Here is a 17676-nt window from a genome sequence, read left to right as displayed (position 1 = left end):
GGAATCTTGTTTATTGCCTCTTGTGTACAATCAAAGTCATAACATATTGCAATAATGATCTTCACTAATTGGATATAGAAGTCATTAATACAGAACAACAGTATTTCTGCACTTTAGTATTGGCTTTTTATATTCTAAAAGCAAAAACTAATGCTAATGAGATCAGATAGAAATAAGGAAAAACACTAATGCAGTAAGGGCTAGACACCGCTTTTCATGTTGCCACACTAGGGGTCCATGTATGCTTTGGATTCTGTGCAGAATCTGGCAGAGTAGATGGCCGTGCAAGGTAGAATACACTTAGAAATGCTGTGTAAGGAAGTGTTAGGCAGAATACTAGAAACTCCTAACTAGTGCTCCTCACTCAACACAGGTGTGCAAAGGCCACATTAGCAGAACTGGTATGGAGCTGCAGTGATTCATTAAAATCAGCTTTGTCACCTGACTGCTCAAGAATATTCCTGCATTGCCAACACAGCTGTCCTAAGTTTGAAATAAAAAATGTACATTAATATCAGAAGACAAAAATGAAGTCATCAGGAATAAATATGGATGTTAGAGCCCAGTGTAGATGGCAGACAGTTTGGCTTTGGCTTTATAAGATATAGAGTAAAATGATAAACATGATGCTTTTCACTGAAAATTTTTGAGAGTCTGGAAAACTGATCCTAGCTAGTCCTGTAAGAATTTCCTGGAATTAAGTCTAGGTTTTTAGACTGTACTTCTTGGTGACTAATTGATTTGATGCCTGAAGAGAAGGAATAAACATGACTAGAGAAGAGCAAGCTGTCTTTTGAAATCAAGAACCTCTTTGAATCTTGAATATCCCTTGAATGTAAGCTGGATCCAGCTATCTGGTCCAGTGCTTTTGAGCTATAGGTGCCTGAGCTCCATTTAAAACAATAATTACACTGTCAGTCTTGCTTAAAAAAAGCCAACTCATATGGAATGCAAAACCCCACATGCATTATCTTCAAGAATGCAGAAAGAAAAAACGAAAAAAAGTTTCTCCAGGACACACCTGATTTATTCTCTTACTGCTTGATATATGCAGGTTCTTTCCTGGATTCATATCAAATATGCAAACTCTGAATGGTGAGAAAGCAAGCTGGAAACATAATTTTTTCAAAAGGCTTCTACTCTTACATATCCATGAAACAAGCAAGCATTGTGCAATACAAAGAAAGAGCACTGGCTGAAAAAATCCCAAACTTAAATATCCTCAATAAAGTTACATTTTTCTCATGAAAATGTTTTACATGTCTGTATTTACCACAAAAATCTGACTAAAACGATATATTCTGAAAACTTTCCTGCTCTAATAAGCACTATTTAATCTCTGGAGCTTTTCAACCTGGTTCTGAAAGCAAGATGCCATCTTTGCTCTTCATCCTCTGATCAAGTGAATTAGATATTTAACAACTTGAATTATTCACAGGCAAAATAACCTGTGAACTCTCATAGCATGAGAATGGACACACAGACGATCTGCCTGCTTCTGGGGAAGGAAGAAGAAGAAGAAAGAGAAGGAAAAGAGTAAAAAAAAAAAAAAAGAAGAAGAAAAAAAGTCTTGTTATTTCTTCCTATCATGAACCAGCCCATAAATCATCAACACTGCCTTTTCCCATATGCAAGAACACTGTTTCTATACTTTTCCAGTGAGCAATCTACCTTCTTGTTTTACAGAGTAGTTTGAGTTGGATGAGCCAAAAGCCAGAATGCTTCAGATGCTGCCAGGAATTCATGGAATTGGATATTCTAATAGTGAAAGCACAAAATGGCACTGTAGTTTACTCAGGGAAACATGGGGCCAAACATCTATCAAGGTAAAGCAGACCTATGTCCTTTTCTGTTAGGAGATGCAGTGACAAGAAAAAATAACTATAATGCTTGCCAAATTCAGGTCTCAGTTCTGCCCGCCTGTGGCCTTCTAACTATCAGCCAAGTTTGGTAGGCTGAGGGATGGTTATTCATGCATGATGCACTTCTACATTCAGTAACTCTACTCTGCTGCTTGTGTAAGTCTGCTTATTAGTTCATAGGCATGAGCAGTCCCACCTTATGACTAACACAGAGCTCTGAAACCAGATGTGTCACAGTCAGAAATAAGTCTTAGACCACAAGCTAAAATTCAGTTAAGGAGTGTCATGTCTCTGAGTGTTGAGCAGTATTCAAACAGCATAGACATATGCTGTTGCTTTGCGTAGCCCACTGCAAAGTGACTGCTCCAGTGTTTACTACAGTTTGACCGTGGAGAATGCAGATAAAAACAGCTACTCATTCCAATTAAATTAACTAGAGCCAGAACACAGCACTGTTATAAAGATGTTTTGTTACTCAGAGAGTTCACTGGGGTCCTCAAAAATTACACTGAGATGCTGACAAGATCACCTCCTGCACGGCTGCTCTCAAGTTCTGGCCAATGGGTAGCACTCACTTGCCAAAAGGGAATTCTACTGTATAGACAACTACACACACTTTTCTTATACATTAAGGTTGACTGTGGTGTATTATGGAGTAGATTCAAACTTTCAGTTTTAGAAGACAAAAACTGGCCAGACATCAAAACATTTTCTTTGTAAATAAGAGACCTTGGCACTTCCACTCTTGATCTTAAAAGACTACCAGTCTAAGCAGAGAGCGTAATTAAGTAATCCAAGATTGTGTATAGAGTGAAAGTTACAGCTTAGAGTAGTAAACAACAACAAAAATCTTAAAACTAATATTGAAAACCTGAATGTTGTACCAGTACCAACTTCCCAAATTTCTTCAGCTTAATAGTGATCTCTGAGACAAACTCATCTAAGCATTTCTGGCAATAATTGCCTCCCTGTTTCATATTTCAATTTTTCTAGTACAATACATCTAATAAAGAAAAAGCCAACTTACACAAAAAGGCTGGTACAACAGCTAGCTATTAAATTGTCTATCCTAATGGTGGATTTCCACGAGACTGTACATACAGCTATCTCAATATGTATGGATACAATTAGGCAGCATCTGTGAAGAAGGGTCTTAAAGGCAAAGAAAATAAACCCTAAACAGCCTGGATTGAATAATGAATGAGAAGTTTTGAAGCTTCCAAGCAAACAGACTGGCTCACTGCCTGTGGAAAGCAGAATCTTGAATAAAAATGCCATTCTTCCAGCAGTCTGAATCTATCATTTAAGGACCTTACACAGCATTCATTACACACAATAAGAAGTCTTCTGAAATTATACAGCTCAAGCAATATAGGAATTTTCTGGAGTAAGGAGTACTGCAGAGGGCCCTAGAAGCAAAAAGTTGTTATCACAGAATAGTAGCACTAATGCCTCTTAATGTACCTCTAGTAAAAAGTGAAACAAACAAACAAACAGCAGGAAAAGCTTACTCTTGTGATATGACAGAATTTAATTTTAAGTCTACAAGTAGTTTTTACTTATATCCGTAACTTTATTCTTCTAGATAGCAGTCAAAGGCTCTTGCTCATTAGATTTTAAGAACCATCACCCAGACATCTTTGGAATATACATTTTAAGTGCCTATGCTGACACCCTGCTATCTTGCATGGTGATTGCAATCGGATTTCGAAAGATCAATATTTGCATCCCACATGGCTGCACACACCAACAGATGAAATAAGAACACATATCTAAAAGAAAGAATTTAAATTTCTAAAAGCATTTTATCGTCTGTGTGATTGTGATCTGGGAGCTTTAAGAATTTCTAAAAATATAAAATCTACTTGTTTTATTCTTGATCTTAAAGTTTCCTAAGGATTAGTATCTGATTCTGCCAACACCCTTAAATCAAGACCGTATTATGTGTCCTAAGAGAGATCATACAGAGGTAGTTCCATTTTCCTACCATGATGCTACACCTAATAATCTTTCTTTGAACAAACAGGGGAGCGTAATCTTCTGAGGCAGATGATGTCTCAGAAATTAAAGAACTGCAAGTGCTGGCTGGTTCTTGATAAATTAGTCAATAATTCATTTATCCAACTTAAGATATCTGTTCTTTTATTTAGGAAATAATTATTCCTATAAACAATCTTTAAGAACATATACATGCTACATGAACTGGAGATGCCCTGAGCTATGATCCAAACAGGAAGCCTACCAGAGGAACACATCAACTAGCCTGTCAACAAAAATAGTTCACTTTTCTTCATCATCCACAAACACTGTGCTCCAATTATAACCAGGATTAACTTTTATATATATATAAAACCACTTAAAATTTATAAGTAGAAAGCACTTTTTTGTTTTCATATCACAAAAACCATTACATATAACCTTCTTCCTCTGAACAAAAGGACTTTATGTATGTACTGTAACTCTTTTCTCTGTGGATTTGAAATTACACACAGTAGTGCCAAAGGTAAGTCATTTCTAGAGGTTTAATACATTTCTGAGTTTTTTTTTTTCTTTTTCTCCCTCTTGTGAAATATATCTGTGGCCCACAGCAATCACTTTAGACTTTTTAGACACGTCCGGATAGAGATAGATGACACAAGTAATCTACTTATCTTCCTTTTCCATCACCAATAAAAGTGACAGTCTGCCTAATTAGGCCTAATAAAGCAGCAGCCAAGAGAGGGGCTCAGCAGCGATCTAAAGAGAAATGGCATTGACCCACAGATACAGGTGCCGCCTTGAGGCAGTACTGGTATTGCTTTATCTTCAACACATTACATCTAGCTCATACCATATTCAAATGCAAGTAGCATGTTTTTCTCCTCAATTCTTAGATCAAGAACAAAAAAACCTCATCTAATCAAAAAAGGCACTGACAATTTTTCAGTCTCACATTAAAAGCAAAGAGTCATTCAGAACAGTGCACTCCATATTCTATTTTATAATATCACTTTAAGCTATTTCTTTGAATCACAGACATTTCTTTGTTAAGAAGGAAAATCAAAAATTCATCAGAAGAAGTTCTCATTTTTTTTTCTTTTTTTCCCCACCTCTTTTTTCCCTCTTTTTTTTTTTTCCCCTTCCCTTAAACAGGGCTACAGCATGGGGTTTTTAGCTGGAACCAACATTTATAGAAGTTAGGGAACCTTAAGCAATTATTAGTGGTGAGAGTTTGACACGCCTGAGAGTTGTCAACAACTGACTTTATTAAAGTAGAAGGAAAGGGAAATAAACGGTGCTCTCAGCAAAATTAATACACAGCCTGGCAAATTAAAGATGTAGTTCTTTTTAAACAAGGAGAAGAAAGTGAACTTTGCATGAAACAGCATTTTAAGTACATCTTTGTAAAAATTATCTGATTGATAAAAGGTTTGAAAATAAATCAAGTCTACAGCTACACACGATGTTTCTACATTTGCTCAGTACCAAAAATATCTTTTTTTTTTTTTAATCTGCAGATACTCTTCATTCTTATTAGCCCTGATTGCTGAAGGCTGTTTTTGTTCAACCAAAACTAGAGTATCACTTTAAGTGCACTCCTTCCTATTGAAAGGTATGTTCAACAACACAAAGGGCTTCGTTTCAAATTGCTATTTAAGTTTTTGTATTGTCTGAATGAGGTGCAAAACTAGCTACAGCTCTGTCTAGAAAGGCAGACAATGCTTTGCAGAACATATCCAGTACATCTCAAATGCCAGCTTTTGTGTTATTAGTAATCAATACCAGTGATACCTGTCCTGTCAATATTAGTATATGCTGTTTAAAATGGATACATAGTACTGTGAAACACTTCTTTTGTTAGACCTGTTGCTTTAAAAATAAACAGTACTAGCCTACGTAACTAGCTGTCACAAGATATCACTAGGACTGCAGCCACTGAAAGGGGAAGAAATAGAAAGGAAAAAAGGAAAAAAATTGGAAAAAGATCTCCTAGTTCATTCAAAGCTTTAGTTTGTCTACGAACACCAAAAAGAAGAACACTGTGGTTCAAATTCAAAACCTTTTATTTTAATCAAAAGATTTCAGTTAACCTGAAAGGTGTTGATTTGGATCCTTCAAGATCACAAGAAAAGAATGCTATGAAATAGAATAGAAAATTAGAGCACAAAGAATTCTGAGCAGCTGAGGCTGAGAACAAAAATAAATACATGGTTTTTTTTTTCAAAGTTTTTTTCCACCATGAAAATGACCCTGGGTGTCACTGGCTAATGACCAGCTAGTGGGTGCCAAAGAGCAGTTTTTCTTTTAACTAATTAAATGTAACTTGTTAGAACAGTGGAAGTCTTTCTAAAGAAAGGTTTAGCTACTCACATAGTTACTCTTCACATTCATATTCATAGACATCATAGAAATTATAGAAAAGCACAGGCTGAAAGGGACCACAGAGATTATCTAGTGCAAAAAAGGACATGATAAAAATAGGGCTGACACAAGATTGAAAAATATTATCCTGATATTCCAATGTATTCCAATATTCTTGGGATAAAACTAAATGAAAGAATAAAGATTTTCTTGTGCAACCAGAGAATGAAGGAAATACAGAATATGGAAAATATTCAGAAAGTGTGTATGGAAAGCTGCTTGGGAATGTACCTAAACATAGTTCAGGGACTGAAATGCTAAAAGGCATGAACTGTAAAAGGACATGCAGAAGAATTGTGATCCACTGTTGCAATTTGATGGATACTGCTGAAACCCAGTGTTCAGCCTGACCATGATAATATTCTGCCTTTTAGTGATTAGCACGATACCTTCATAATGCTGAACTTGTCATTGCTTGAAGCCTTTTAAAAGAAAAAAGGCTTTTAACTTTCTCTGTATCACTTAGATGAAGACAAATAATAACCACAATTTCAGAGGTTGGACTTCACCATAACTACCATAAGGAGATGTAGAAAATCTGAGCCAGTTCTTCTCCAGTTCTACTGAAAATCGAAATATAATTTTTAAAAAATTAGCCAGCTCTAATAAGTCAAATGATGTGCAAGTTATGCTGAGCAGTAATACCAAGAGATATGCATTCGGTAACTAAAGCTAAATAAGGGACAACAGCCTTTGCATAAACTCTCCTTTACTTACTAAGAGTTTTATGCATACTAACAGAACCATCTACATGTACTGGGAAAGTATTTCTACCATCAAAATCAATCACTGTCAATATCACAAACACAGGAAAAGCATAAATCAGTATGAATGAAAAAGTGCATTTCCCCATTGGTTGACCAACACTGAGAAACTGCTCCAAGACACTTACTCTGTTAAGCTTTGAAAGTGCTCTAGTTTTTTATTATTGTAGGGAGGATTTCTGTACTGTTAGGCTCAGCTGTCACAACTGCTAAGGCTACTGTTAACACTATTAGCTCTATCAGCTCTATCACAATAAATACTTCAGGACTCAGGGGCCAATGTCAAAATGGCTGGTGAAATTACCAAACATTAGTACCTAGGCTGAGAAAAAGTCGAAGAATTTGCTCTAAGAAAGTCCTCTGCAAGAATGAGAGCTTTTTTTATTTGCTTGTATATTCATCTTTTGGCTTTAGTAGCCACTGGTATCTCTAATTCTGTTTTTAGAGAACTCATTTTGAATAGAAACTCTGGGAGGTCATCTAAAGGGATCAAATAGACAGTTGTATAGCTCAGCAGCATAAATTCAAATGAACTTATGACAGAGAAAATAATCCCTCATCTTTAAATTCTCACAGTTAATTCTGTTGGTTTAAGATTCCAGGCAAAAGGGGAGGATCTAGGCAAAAGGACACTCACCCCACTTACTGCCATACCTACAATATATCTGCATTATCACAGAGAATATAAATCATTATGTTTATTATCATATTCATTATATTTATTATTATTATATCAGCTTATTATATTTTTTGTTTCTGTCTTCTCCACGTTATGGAGTGGAAATAGATTTGTTACTAAATGGAGACAGAAATTCTACCATAAGGATTCAGAAATAGCCCAGAGCAGACAAGCATCGTTTACATGGCATTTCTACAGGGTATGAAGAGCAGACAAAAGTAAACTATCCGATACTCAGAAGGCAGGGTATCTTGGGATGAGGAGGGGACCACTTAGGACACTTCTTCTGAGAAGTGTCTTGGGTCACAAAATCAGAAACATTTCATACTACCTGCATGCCAACTGTGGCATAATCTGCTAATCCAGTGGATTACAACATGAACACCAAGCCCTTTCCTAAACCCACATTTCAAAAGACTCCACAGTACTGAGGGCAATTGTGCTGAGAGTCTAAGACATATCCACCTCTGTACCAGCTCCTGATATTGTGATATCTGCTGGCTCAGCAATGCTAACTCAGTCTGAATGGGTAATAGACTCCATAAAACATGAACCCTTAATGAAGTGAAATAATGTAATTTGCTGAAAATGCTTGGCCTTCTTTTTATTATTATTTGAAAAGAAGTAACAGATGCAGGTCAGTTTATGAATGTAACAGATTTCACTGTCTTGCACTGGTCAAAGCTAAAATGCTCTGTTGGGAATCCTCTACCAGCAAGTTTGCAACATGCAACATCTTATTCATTTAAGAACATGGTTTCCACTTCAGTACATTCATGATAGAAGGCTTGTCATTATATAAATGTATGGGCTAACAGGGCATAAAAAAACACCTACATTGTTTTACGTGTTCTAAGACCAGAAAGATTTAGTTATCACTAACATGCAGAATGTAAGTGAATAAGATCATATTAGCATTTTTTTGCTGCAATGAAATCCTCTCATGAATGAGGTCGTTGTTCCAGAAGTACAGCAAAGCTCACTTCCAGGTCTTGCTTCGAGAACATTGGAATTTTCCTGGACTAGTTTTCAAAGGCACTAAAAAACTTCCTGATTTGAAAGAAGCCTGATGAGGATCTGCTCTCTTGTAGACTTGGCCCAAAAGACACCTCTTAGTAAATTTTAAGACACTTACTATATGAAGCTTAAAGTTAAAAGCAGATTTTTTATTTATTTATTTTTTCTCTGACACCACTTCACTCATTTTTGTTGAAAATAAATCTTCATCCTCTCCAGGAAGTCGCTGCTTTCTTATTTTTAGTCCAAGGAATTATTCATATAAGAAGGAAAATCTTGAAATAGAAGTTGTGAACTTTAATAAGCAGAAACGAAAATAAAAAGGTTTTTTTTCATCAAATGAAACCATAGAATGATTTTTCTTTTGCCCGGGTTTCAGGTTCATGCTCCCTGGTATCCAGGCAGCAAATGGCTTTGTCTTTGATTTCAGCAGATTCTGCTTAAGTATAAAATGTCCATCTACAAAATCTGGAAAGTCCATTCTTTTGGTTGAACAGCTGACTCATCGTATGGATCGCAAAGATTTGAAGTTGATCTAATGTGGTTTGTTAGATTGGATTTCTAGTGTGTACATCATTATGGGGCATAAATATGAGATCTAGCTGGAACTGATGAGTAATGTCCAGGTGGTTTCTGCAAGCTTCTGTCTAAACTACATCTTTCCTAAGTCTGTATTGGTATCACCTCATCTTAACCTGGAAGAGTAGGTAAAGATATTGCCAAAGATCAATTGTTAAGATACGCTACTTTAAAAAGCATTCCTAATTTACTATGAAATTATAAAGAAAACCTCACCTCATGCCCACGTAAATTAACAACCTTCAGATTCCCTACATGCTTACACTTCATGATTTAGCACTTTACAATAAGAAGATGCAAGACAATATATTTATAAATCTGTCACACGTCATCTTTTTTTTCCTCTTTTTGCAAGGGACTGGGAGAGTCTTCTAGACAGGCAGATATTCGTAACAATGCTCTGAGGGTTAAATAATGATACTGAGGGGGAAAATTTAGGTCAACCTGCGTAGTTTCATACAGCCTTAGTGACCAGTACGGAGCTGATCACCACAGCCGATGATTACACAGGAAAAAAAATTCTCCCTGTGCTCTGTAAGTAAACAGAAAATGCTAACCTTAGCATATTCAAAGGAGCATTTTAGCATGCAGTCATTAAGTTATCTCTTGGTTATTTATTTCTTCTGCTTGTTATTAGCTGTGTGAAGAATATTATTCTAATTATGTCAGCCCAATCAGCAGTATTGCATGTCCAGGCTCATTTCCATTAGTTTGAGCTTTGTCTTTCACACTGTGATACTAATTCAATGAGACATCAAACATTTAAATCGACCCAGGATGCCGAGGTCAGGCAGTTTTGCCCTTCCACTCTATTAGCACTCGAGTGTAATTGTGTTTGTCACTCCCCGCATGACTAATAGTATCAGGGTGACTATCAGAGCACAAATGAGCAATGCACTGATATATTATTTTGTTCTATAATATCAATATGTGTTTATTCAGTGGTTGTGTTAGCCAAGTTGAAATATTCACTTTAATACAGTAACCATAAACTGTTCACTTAAACAGGAGCGTTCACTCATACAATTACTTTGCAGAAATACAATTTTGCTTAAGTGAGAAAAATGAAGAGTCACTTTAAAAATAAGCCTTCAGAGACTCAGTGTCACAACCTAAATTTGGTCTAAAAGCATCAGTTCATATGCACAACACATATGCAGAGCATATATAACACTTTACAGTATATAAATATAAATGTATTATGAACTGTATGTAATTAGAGAGTGCATAAACCATTGAAGCAATTTAAAAGCAGTTTGCATTTTAAGAAAAATTGAGAGAAATTTTAAGTACAAGTCCTTGAACTGCATACCTGAAGAAAAGGGAACCAAGGAACTTCCTCCACTCCGGTGCAATGGTGCAATCCACTACGCAATTTCAGCATGTGCTTCACTTGAAAGATGCAAGTAATCACTAGCTGATATTGTTCTTGTACATAAAGCAGTGAAGTTGCCCTAATAAAAGAAAGGGAAAAAAAACAACTTTTAAAAATAATTCAGCACATGAGAATTATAAAATCTAATAAATTCAAAAAAATCATTCTTTTAAACACATTATCATTTCTTTAACAGGTGGTTTTATACTAATTAACACCATCACGTTCCTGTGCATTTCATTTTCTCGAATATGCTTTAACATCTATGTTTTCTAGGTCAGAACTTATACCACCTTTAAGGGGACACTGACCTATAGAATTCATATTTTTACTCTTTAATTCTCTAGCACTGAATAAGGAACATATGGTGCATTTCTGTGTCAGTTACATAACCAGCTCATTGTGGGTTTGGGAGGTGTGTGCGCGTACTCATTTATTTATCATTTACAGTGAATAAATACTTCTCAGTAGCATACAGCAGTTTTCAGCACTTCCATTGCACCACAGAAACTTCAGAGAAAATAGTTCAAACTTTTGTCATCTTACATTAGTCCTGCTATAAAAAAAACACATACAGTAACAATTAGTCGATACTGGGGACCATTCAGCAAAATTCTGGGATGCTTGAGTAACTGTTGTGTATATTCAACATGAGACTCAAATATATGCCATATTTAGATGTATGTTTTGTGTTTCACTGACTCCAAGAAGGTATATGAGGAGCTTATTGACTCAAAAAACAAAAATCTATTCTTCCAGTTGATTAGAGATAATATGAGATTATATGGTGAAAGCTCTCAAATTTGAGTTCACATTCTGAACATTAGGTGAGATGTGATCTATGCAAGTATGTGTTTGCTTCCTCCAGGAAAGTACACTGTGTTAACATGTAGGATTCCGTGCTTCACACATGCAGCTTTAAGTACAGACGTTGTTCTTCAAGTGAAAAAACATTCTAGATCTTGTTGATAATGGTGTTAGAAGCAAATGTTTGTTCTGACACGTTAACTGGACTAACATCTGAAGTTGCAGATTTAATAAAACCAACAAAGTAAAAATCATTTTAGCATGACAAATTAGAGCAAACCAAGAAGCAAGCAAGCCTACCTGATCTGATCCTTTTTTTATTATTATTATTTTTTATTTTTGCTCTGTCATAGGAAGAAACAGAACAACAAAAAACACACCACAAGATTATCCAACTAGGGAGTCAGAACCAGAGATTTAGAATTGGCTTCATGCTACAGGAAGCCATACTTGAGCTGAACTTCCCGATGTTTGCACACCACTGAGTACCAGTAACCAGTATCCTCTACATTCTCAGCTTGTGATGAATCTACAACAGACCAAACTTGGCATCATGCCCAGTCTACCTTATAAATCTTCTCCAAATCATAAACTTCCTAAACTAATGCTTCCCTGTGCAAAGACATTGGGAAGAGAATAAATCTTCTGCCTTATCAGGTTGTTTTAATTCATTGAACTTGTATGTGTTAACTGGAAAAACAATCCTTATACACATCAAAGAGACACAAGTATATTTTAATCGTTTTTCATTGACCTTTTCCTATCTGAACATCTCAACAGAATGAACAAATCTAACTTCCTACTATACCACAATTCTGTTTGTTCCCATTTTTAAGGGAACAGCAAAGTAGATTTCTTAATTTCTTTAATTTGTGCATCCTTGATCATTAATAGCTCAGACATAAATCATATTTTTATTTTAACTTCACAAGTTGCTCAAATATGCCAAAAGTGTCTTTTATGGAATGCATTACAAATGGGACAACTCATTTCTAGCCTCCCCAGGACTAGAAACTCAAAAGTGTCTGTTGTGTCACTGATTTACAACTCAGTCTGGGATACATCACTAAAAAGTACCTTTTAGTTATACTGACCTGTCTGTACTGGAGATACACTATGAGCTACCAAGTGGAAGAGACATATTTGTCTAAGGTGCATTTTCTTTGCTACTCTATAGATGCAGCAAATATTTGTGTTTCTAACTATGCCCTTCCCAATTAGGTTGTTATGTTTTTCTAATGAGTAAAAGTAGGTTTCTTTGCTCTGAGTTCAGCTTCAAAGACAGGCTTTTTTTTTTTTAATTCTCATCAGTGACAAGCAATACCTATATATGGTAGAGCTAGTGCATGCTTTTCTAACAAAATATTTATTTTGATAAAAAACAAGCTAAGTGTGGGTGGCAGGAAAAACTGTTTTCTGCCCAACTCTAATTATATATGTATATAGACACATATGTGAAGAGTAAATGTACTGTTTTGCATACTTTGTTTTCGCCTACCCATTCACAGTAATTAAGCCCATGTGTATTATATTTATTCCCATGAGTTCAACCCTCCCTTTTGACAAATCCAACGATTAAACACATAATTCTAACAAGACTATGCAACACAGAACTGCTGCCACTTGGATGCAAGAACTTTGCTTTCTATTATAAACATATGGCTTTTTAAAAAAACAACAACAATGTCCATCTTTTTCTCTTTTCCACTTTAATTTATGCTTCTATCAATATAAGCAGCAGCTCTAAACACAAAACATTTGTCATCCCAAAGAGGAGAGTATTATCCCTCATTCAGCAGTGCAACTTCTGTGTGGCTTATGAGGAAGTTACACCTCATAGCTTTGAGGGCTATTCCTAACTTCACCCAGAAAAGGCTGAGAAGTAATTATCACATTTGTATTAAAATCATAACATAAAAGAAAGCACTGTCATTGGAAAGCTGTCCATGCCACAGATAGGCAGCCAATTGTAAGGGCTGCCTCAGAGGTTCCTACCCTAGAAAATAATGAAAGGCTGTGGACAAAGTGCATTGCTCATACACCAGTACTATTTTGTTTCTCTTCAAGTCTCCGTAAGATCTGTTACTAATTCTTCACCAAAGATGATGATTAGCTCAAGCAGCCATTTGACTGGTAGGCCAGTGAAGTACTTGAATTCCAAGTCAGTGACAGCTATATTCTGCAAATGAGCTGTGCAAGCACATATGGAAATAAAGGCTCTTCAAGAAAACCCAGCGTCACTCTAGCCACAGTCAAAAGAGGCTCAACAGCAGAATAAGTTGTGCTTCTAATTACAACAACATGGCCCACTGCGATCGAGCTGATGGGGCTGGTACTTGATCTAACAATGCAGATATTGTCAGCAACAATTAAAAAGCTAGGAGGAGCGCCATGATGGAACTCTTTTGACTTCCTTGCTGAAGGAGGGAATGTTTGCTCCCAACACAGATAATCACAGCCAACACTGTAACTCGGTATCCATTTCCTTTGAAAATCACATCCATTATAAAGACTGCGTGGTTACAACTTAAAGTAACAAAAAATCCCCATGTATTCTTCCTATCAATTTGTACAACAGACTGTGGGGAAGTTCCATTGTTCAAACGCTGTAAATCAGTGGGCTATTTTGCTAGTGAAAGAATGAAAATACAGATTCAGTGTTCACTGCATAGGGGGGGAGAGGAACAGGCAATTCAAGCAACCAAATCCACTAAACTAACTACTTTTATAGTAAAGAAAAGGTCCTTATTCTCCATTTTTATACTTTTGGTACCACACAGAGTTGAAGTCTGCTAATCCTTTATAGTATATTATGAAAAAAAAACAAAACCATTTGCAACTCAGTTGTCCAAACAATTCACAACAGTAGAGTTGCAGTGATACATTCGTGTGGTCCAAGGCCATGCAGCACTGCTCCATCTGCAACCCACCATTGTCATACATACCATACATGACCCTCTCCCAATCCCACACACTTCAGAACAGGATGCCTTTTAGGAAAGACTACAGATAAATATAAACATAGGTAGATGTCAGAGGAATGCCAATGTAACGCAGACAAATCATAGGTGTTTCTTAAATATTTAGTAAACAGAAACACAGGAACTTAAATGCAGTAGTCTGAAATCATTTCCTTGATACAGGCTGCTGAAAAATTCCATGTTTCAAACCCTAAACTAACAATTTTCTGCTTAATTTCCAGTGCAGATTAGAATGTGCTAATATACAATGCAATCTACTACAGCATTGAACTCAATATTCATACATATATATATGTATACACACTCACCTCTAAGATAGCATAGATTTACACCCTTGAAGTAAAACACACAGGTGTGACTTCAAAAGGATTTGCCTTTATTTGCCAGATAAAATTACAGACACATCACGTCTGCGGTAGTGGTCCTGATACCACTTTATGTGAGATATGTTGTCCCTTTGTTTGCTGCTGACAAGCGTAAAGAGCCACTTTCACTGCAGATAATAATGGTTAATTTATCACACCAAGCAGTGGCTGACCTCTGTGCGTCCCTGGCCCTCCATCACCTTCACACCTGCTCAAGCTAATTGTTAGAGCCAAGTGTAAATGAAAATCAACTGGGCTAATAATGGATGGAGGCCATTACTCGCAACAGCACGTTGCTTTACAAAGGTTTATCAAGCTTTGAAATAACTAGTCCCTTATTCACAGTTCCTTGTTTTATAAACAAGGGTAAGACAAACACCTCAAGCCAGAAAAGAAAACCAGGCAGCAGGGCAAAACGCTTAGGTTTGAAGCTGCTTCTATAGGATCTTAGCACAGCAAATAATGCACAGAGATCAGAAAACACAAGCTGGAATTCCCAGCTCATAATGCAAGAATAGTATTCTTAAAATTCTGGAACAGGGGAAGGAATTTGCCCATTTAACACAATGCTAGTCTGCTAAGAATAATGTACAAGTACACTGATTAATGAACAGACTAACATGTGAAAATCCAACCCATAAGTCCTTCATAAAACATACTAGACATTTTCTCAGTAAAAAGCACAAGGCACCCTACAACTTCAAACACTGTTTCAAGGAATTTTATCTTGCAGGTACCCCTGGCTCCAGAAATCTCAAAATAGAACATAAAAATGCCAAAACAACTTATTAACATTTTAGCAAGTCCCACCTCCCACATCCACATTCATTTATCTTCATCCAATAGGAAAAAAATTATTTAAAACCTTGGTCTCATAAATAATTATAGAACTCAGCGGAGGGTTTGTCTCTAACTTCAAAACTGAGGATACAGAGAATATAAATATTTCTGCAAAAGTTGCTACAGTCTCTTCAAGATCCCACTTACACAACTGTTTGCTCATACATTCAAGACCACTCAACAGAAAACCAACTAAAAGGCCACTTCCAGCTCATGATCCATGTTTGGACCATTTCTCAAACAAAAACTCAGCAACTACAGAAAGCCAGTGCTGGGTAGTAAGCTTTAAATACATTCTAGCTGCATCTTGGGGCCTTTGGTGATTTACGTTAAGAAAAACAAAGATATCTTCTTGCAAGTGTCCCATTATCACTCCCAAAAAAACTACATTTATTTCCTTATCGATTTGAAGGAAAGAAGATGATGTATTAAAATTGTCTGAAATTGAATCATTATAAGTAAATGCATGCTAACTCTTCCCAGATTCACCAGTTATTTAATAAACTTGCTTCGTTTACAGTTTTGTTCCCCATTACATTTTCTCTTGTTTTTACACTCTCAAAAATAAAAGGCCCCAAATGAAATTCCATTTTCTTTAATAGAAAAAGGCTTTTCTGTATGGATCAAGAATCTTATGAAAGATGATTCCTGTATTTCAGTCACAAAAACATACATTAATTTTGCACTCACCATACTCAGACTTGTTTAATGACATTTAATATACGGTGAAGTACATTAGTGTATGATAACTATGGCAGTGCTTAGCATCCAAAACTACAGTCACATGAAGTTATGTGGCACAGTAGTTTACTGAAGCTGTACTCATTTACACCAAAACATGTGCATGTATGTTTGTAAATAAGTGGTGACCTACAAGAGTGCAGCTGAAGACTAAAGAAATGTAAGCACATGAACTATTGCTGATTTCCAACAAAGGTCCTCTGCCATTTCATTGTACTTTGGGTAGGAGAGATTTACAGAGCCACCTTATCTATTCCCTATGTCACAGAAAGAGGTAATTATCTGTAATTTAGCAAGCAATAACAACTGTTAAAGAGTCTACTCTAAATATTCTCCAGCAGTTTCTCTTCTCCAGCATACTTAAAACATTCCTTTCCTATCCCACACATAATCACTGTTACATAAGTTCTTGCTGTAATATCTACATACACTTTCTATAATATGCCTTAAGCTCATTATTCTTTTTTGTTTTAGCTGCCAACTGAATTATATCAAAGTAGGAAGTTTGAAAGAAAAAAAAATACATTCTGCAGGAAGATAGCAAAAAACATTTTCCCAAGCAGTGTTCAATGCCCCACCATCACCATGATCAAGCCCAAGGTTTTATCCCTTATATAGAAAGTACTGAATCTGGCTGCAAAGCAAAGTCACTTGTATGCAAATAAAGTACACACATAAGGCCATACTTCTTTCTTATATATATATATATAAAAGAATAATTCTTTCTTTTATAAATATATATATATATCTTTTATATATATATAATATATATATAAGAAGTAGTCTTACATATATATATCACTACTTGATATATATATATCAAGATAAGGAGAATTCTTTATAATATTATATTCTATATAATAGAATATAACTCACAATAGACTTTACTTTCTTAGTTACCTTCTGAGCTTATTTAGAGGTAAATCTACAGACTAAAACAAGTGAAGAGTGTTTTTATTTTAAAAAAAAGAAAAAAGAAAAAAAAAAGAGCTTAAGGCTATCTCAGCATCTATGTTTCTTCTAACTTCTCCTCAGCTCCATTGAAAAACTCAGCATCTTCTCAGCATTCCTTCTTCATCACTTCCATTTATACTACAGCAGCAATGCTGAGCACTGAAGAAAATTCTCAGTTCATCTATATAAGTAATTTTCAGACTATTTTTTTTCCACAGAATCATGGAATCCTTAAAGCTGGAAGGGACCTCTGAAGGTCATCTAGTCCAGGTCCCCTGCAATGAGCCAGGACACCATACTAGATCAGGTTG

At 35.9% G+C, this 17676-nt stretch overlaps 1 long non-coding RNA gene across 2 annotated transcripts in view; it reads right to left on the bottom strand.

The window, feature by feature from the left end:
• LOC116225568 (uncharacterized) overlaps nt 1-17676 on the bottom strand; it is a 253551-nt gene that overhangs the window by 209654 nt on the left and 26221 nt on the right. For both annotated transcript variants that reach the window (XR_016470294.1, XR_016470293.1), the window contains exon 2: nt 10615-10756. This is a non-coding gene — a long non-coding RNA (uncharacterized LOC116225568). The remainder of the gene's footprint in view (nt 1-10614; nt 10757-17676) is intronic.

The sequence above is a fragment of the Phasianus colchicus genome, chromosome 12, assembly GCF_987193195.1.
Source record: "Phasianus colchicus chromosome 12, bPhaCol1.hap1.1, whole genome shotgun sequence".
Taxonomy (NCBI): Eukaryota; Metazoa; Chordata; class Aves; order Galliformes; family Phasianidae; genus Phasianus; species Phasianus colchicus.
This window is presented reverse-complemented; position numbering and strand designations above follow the sequence as displayed.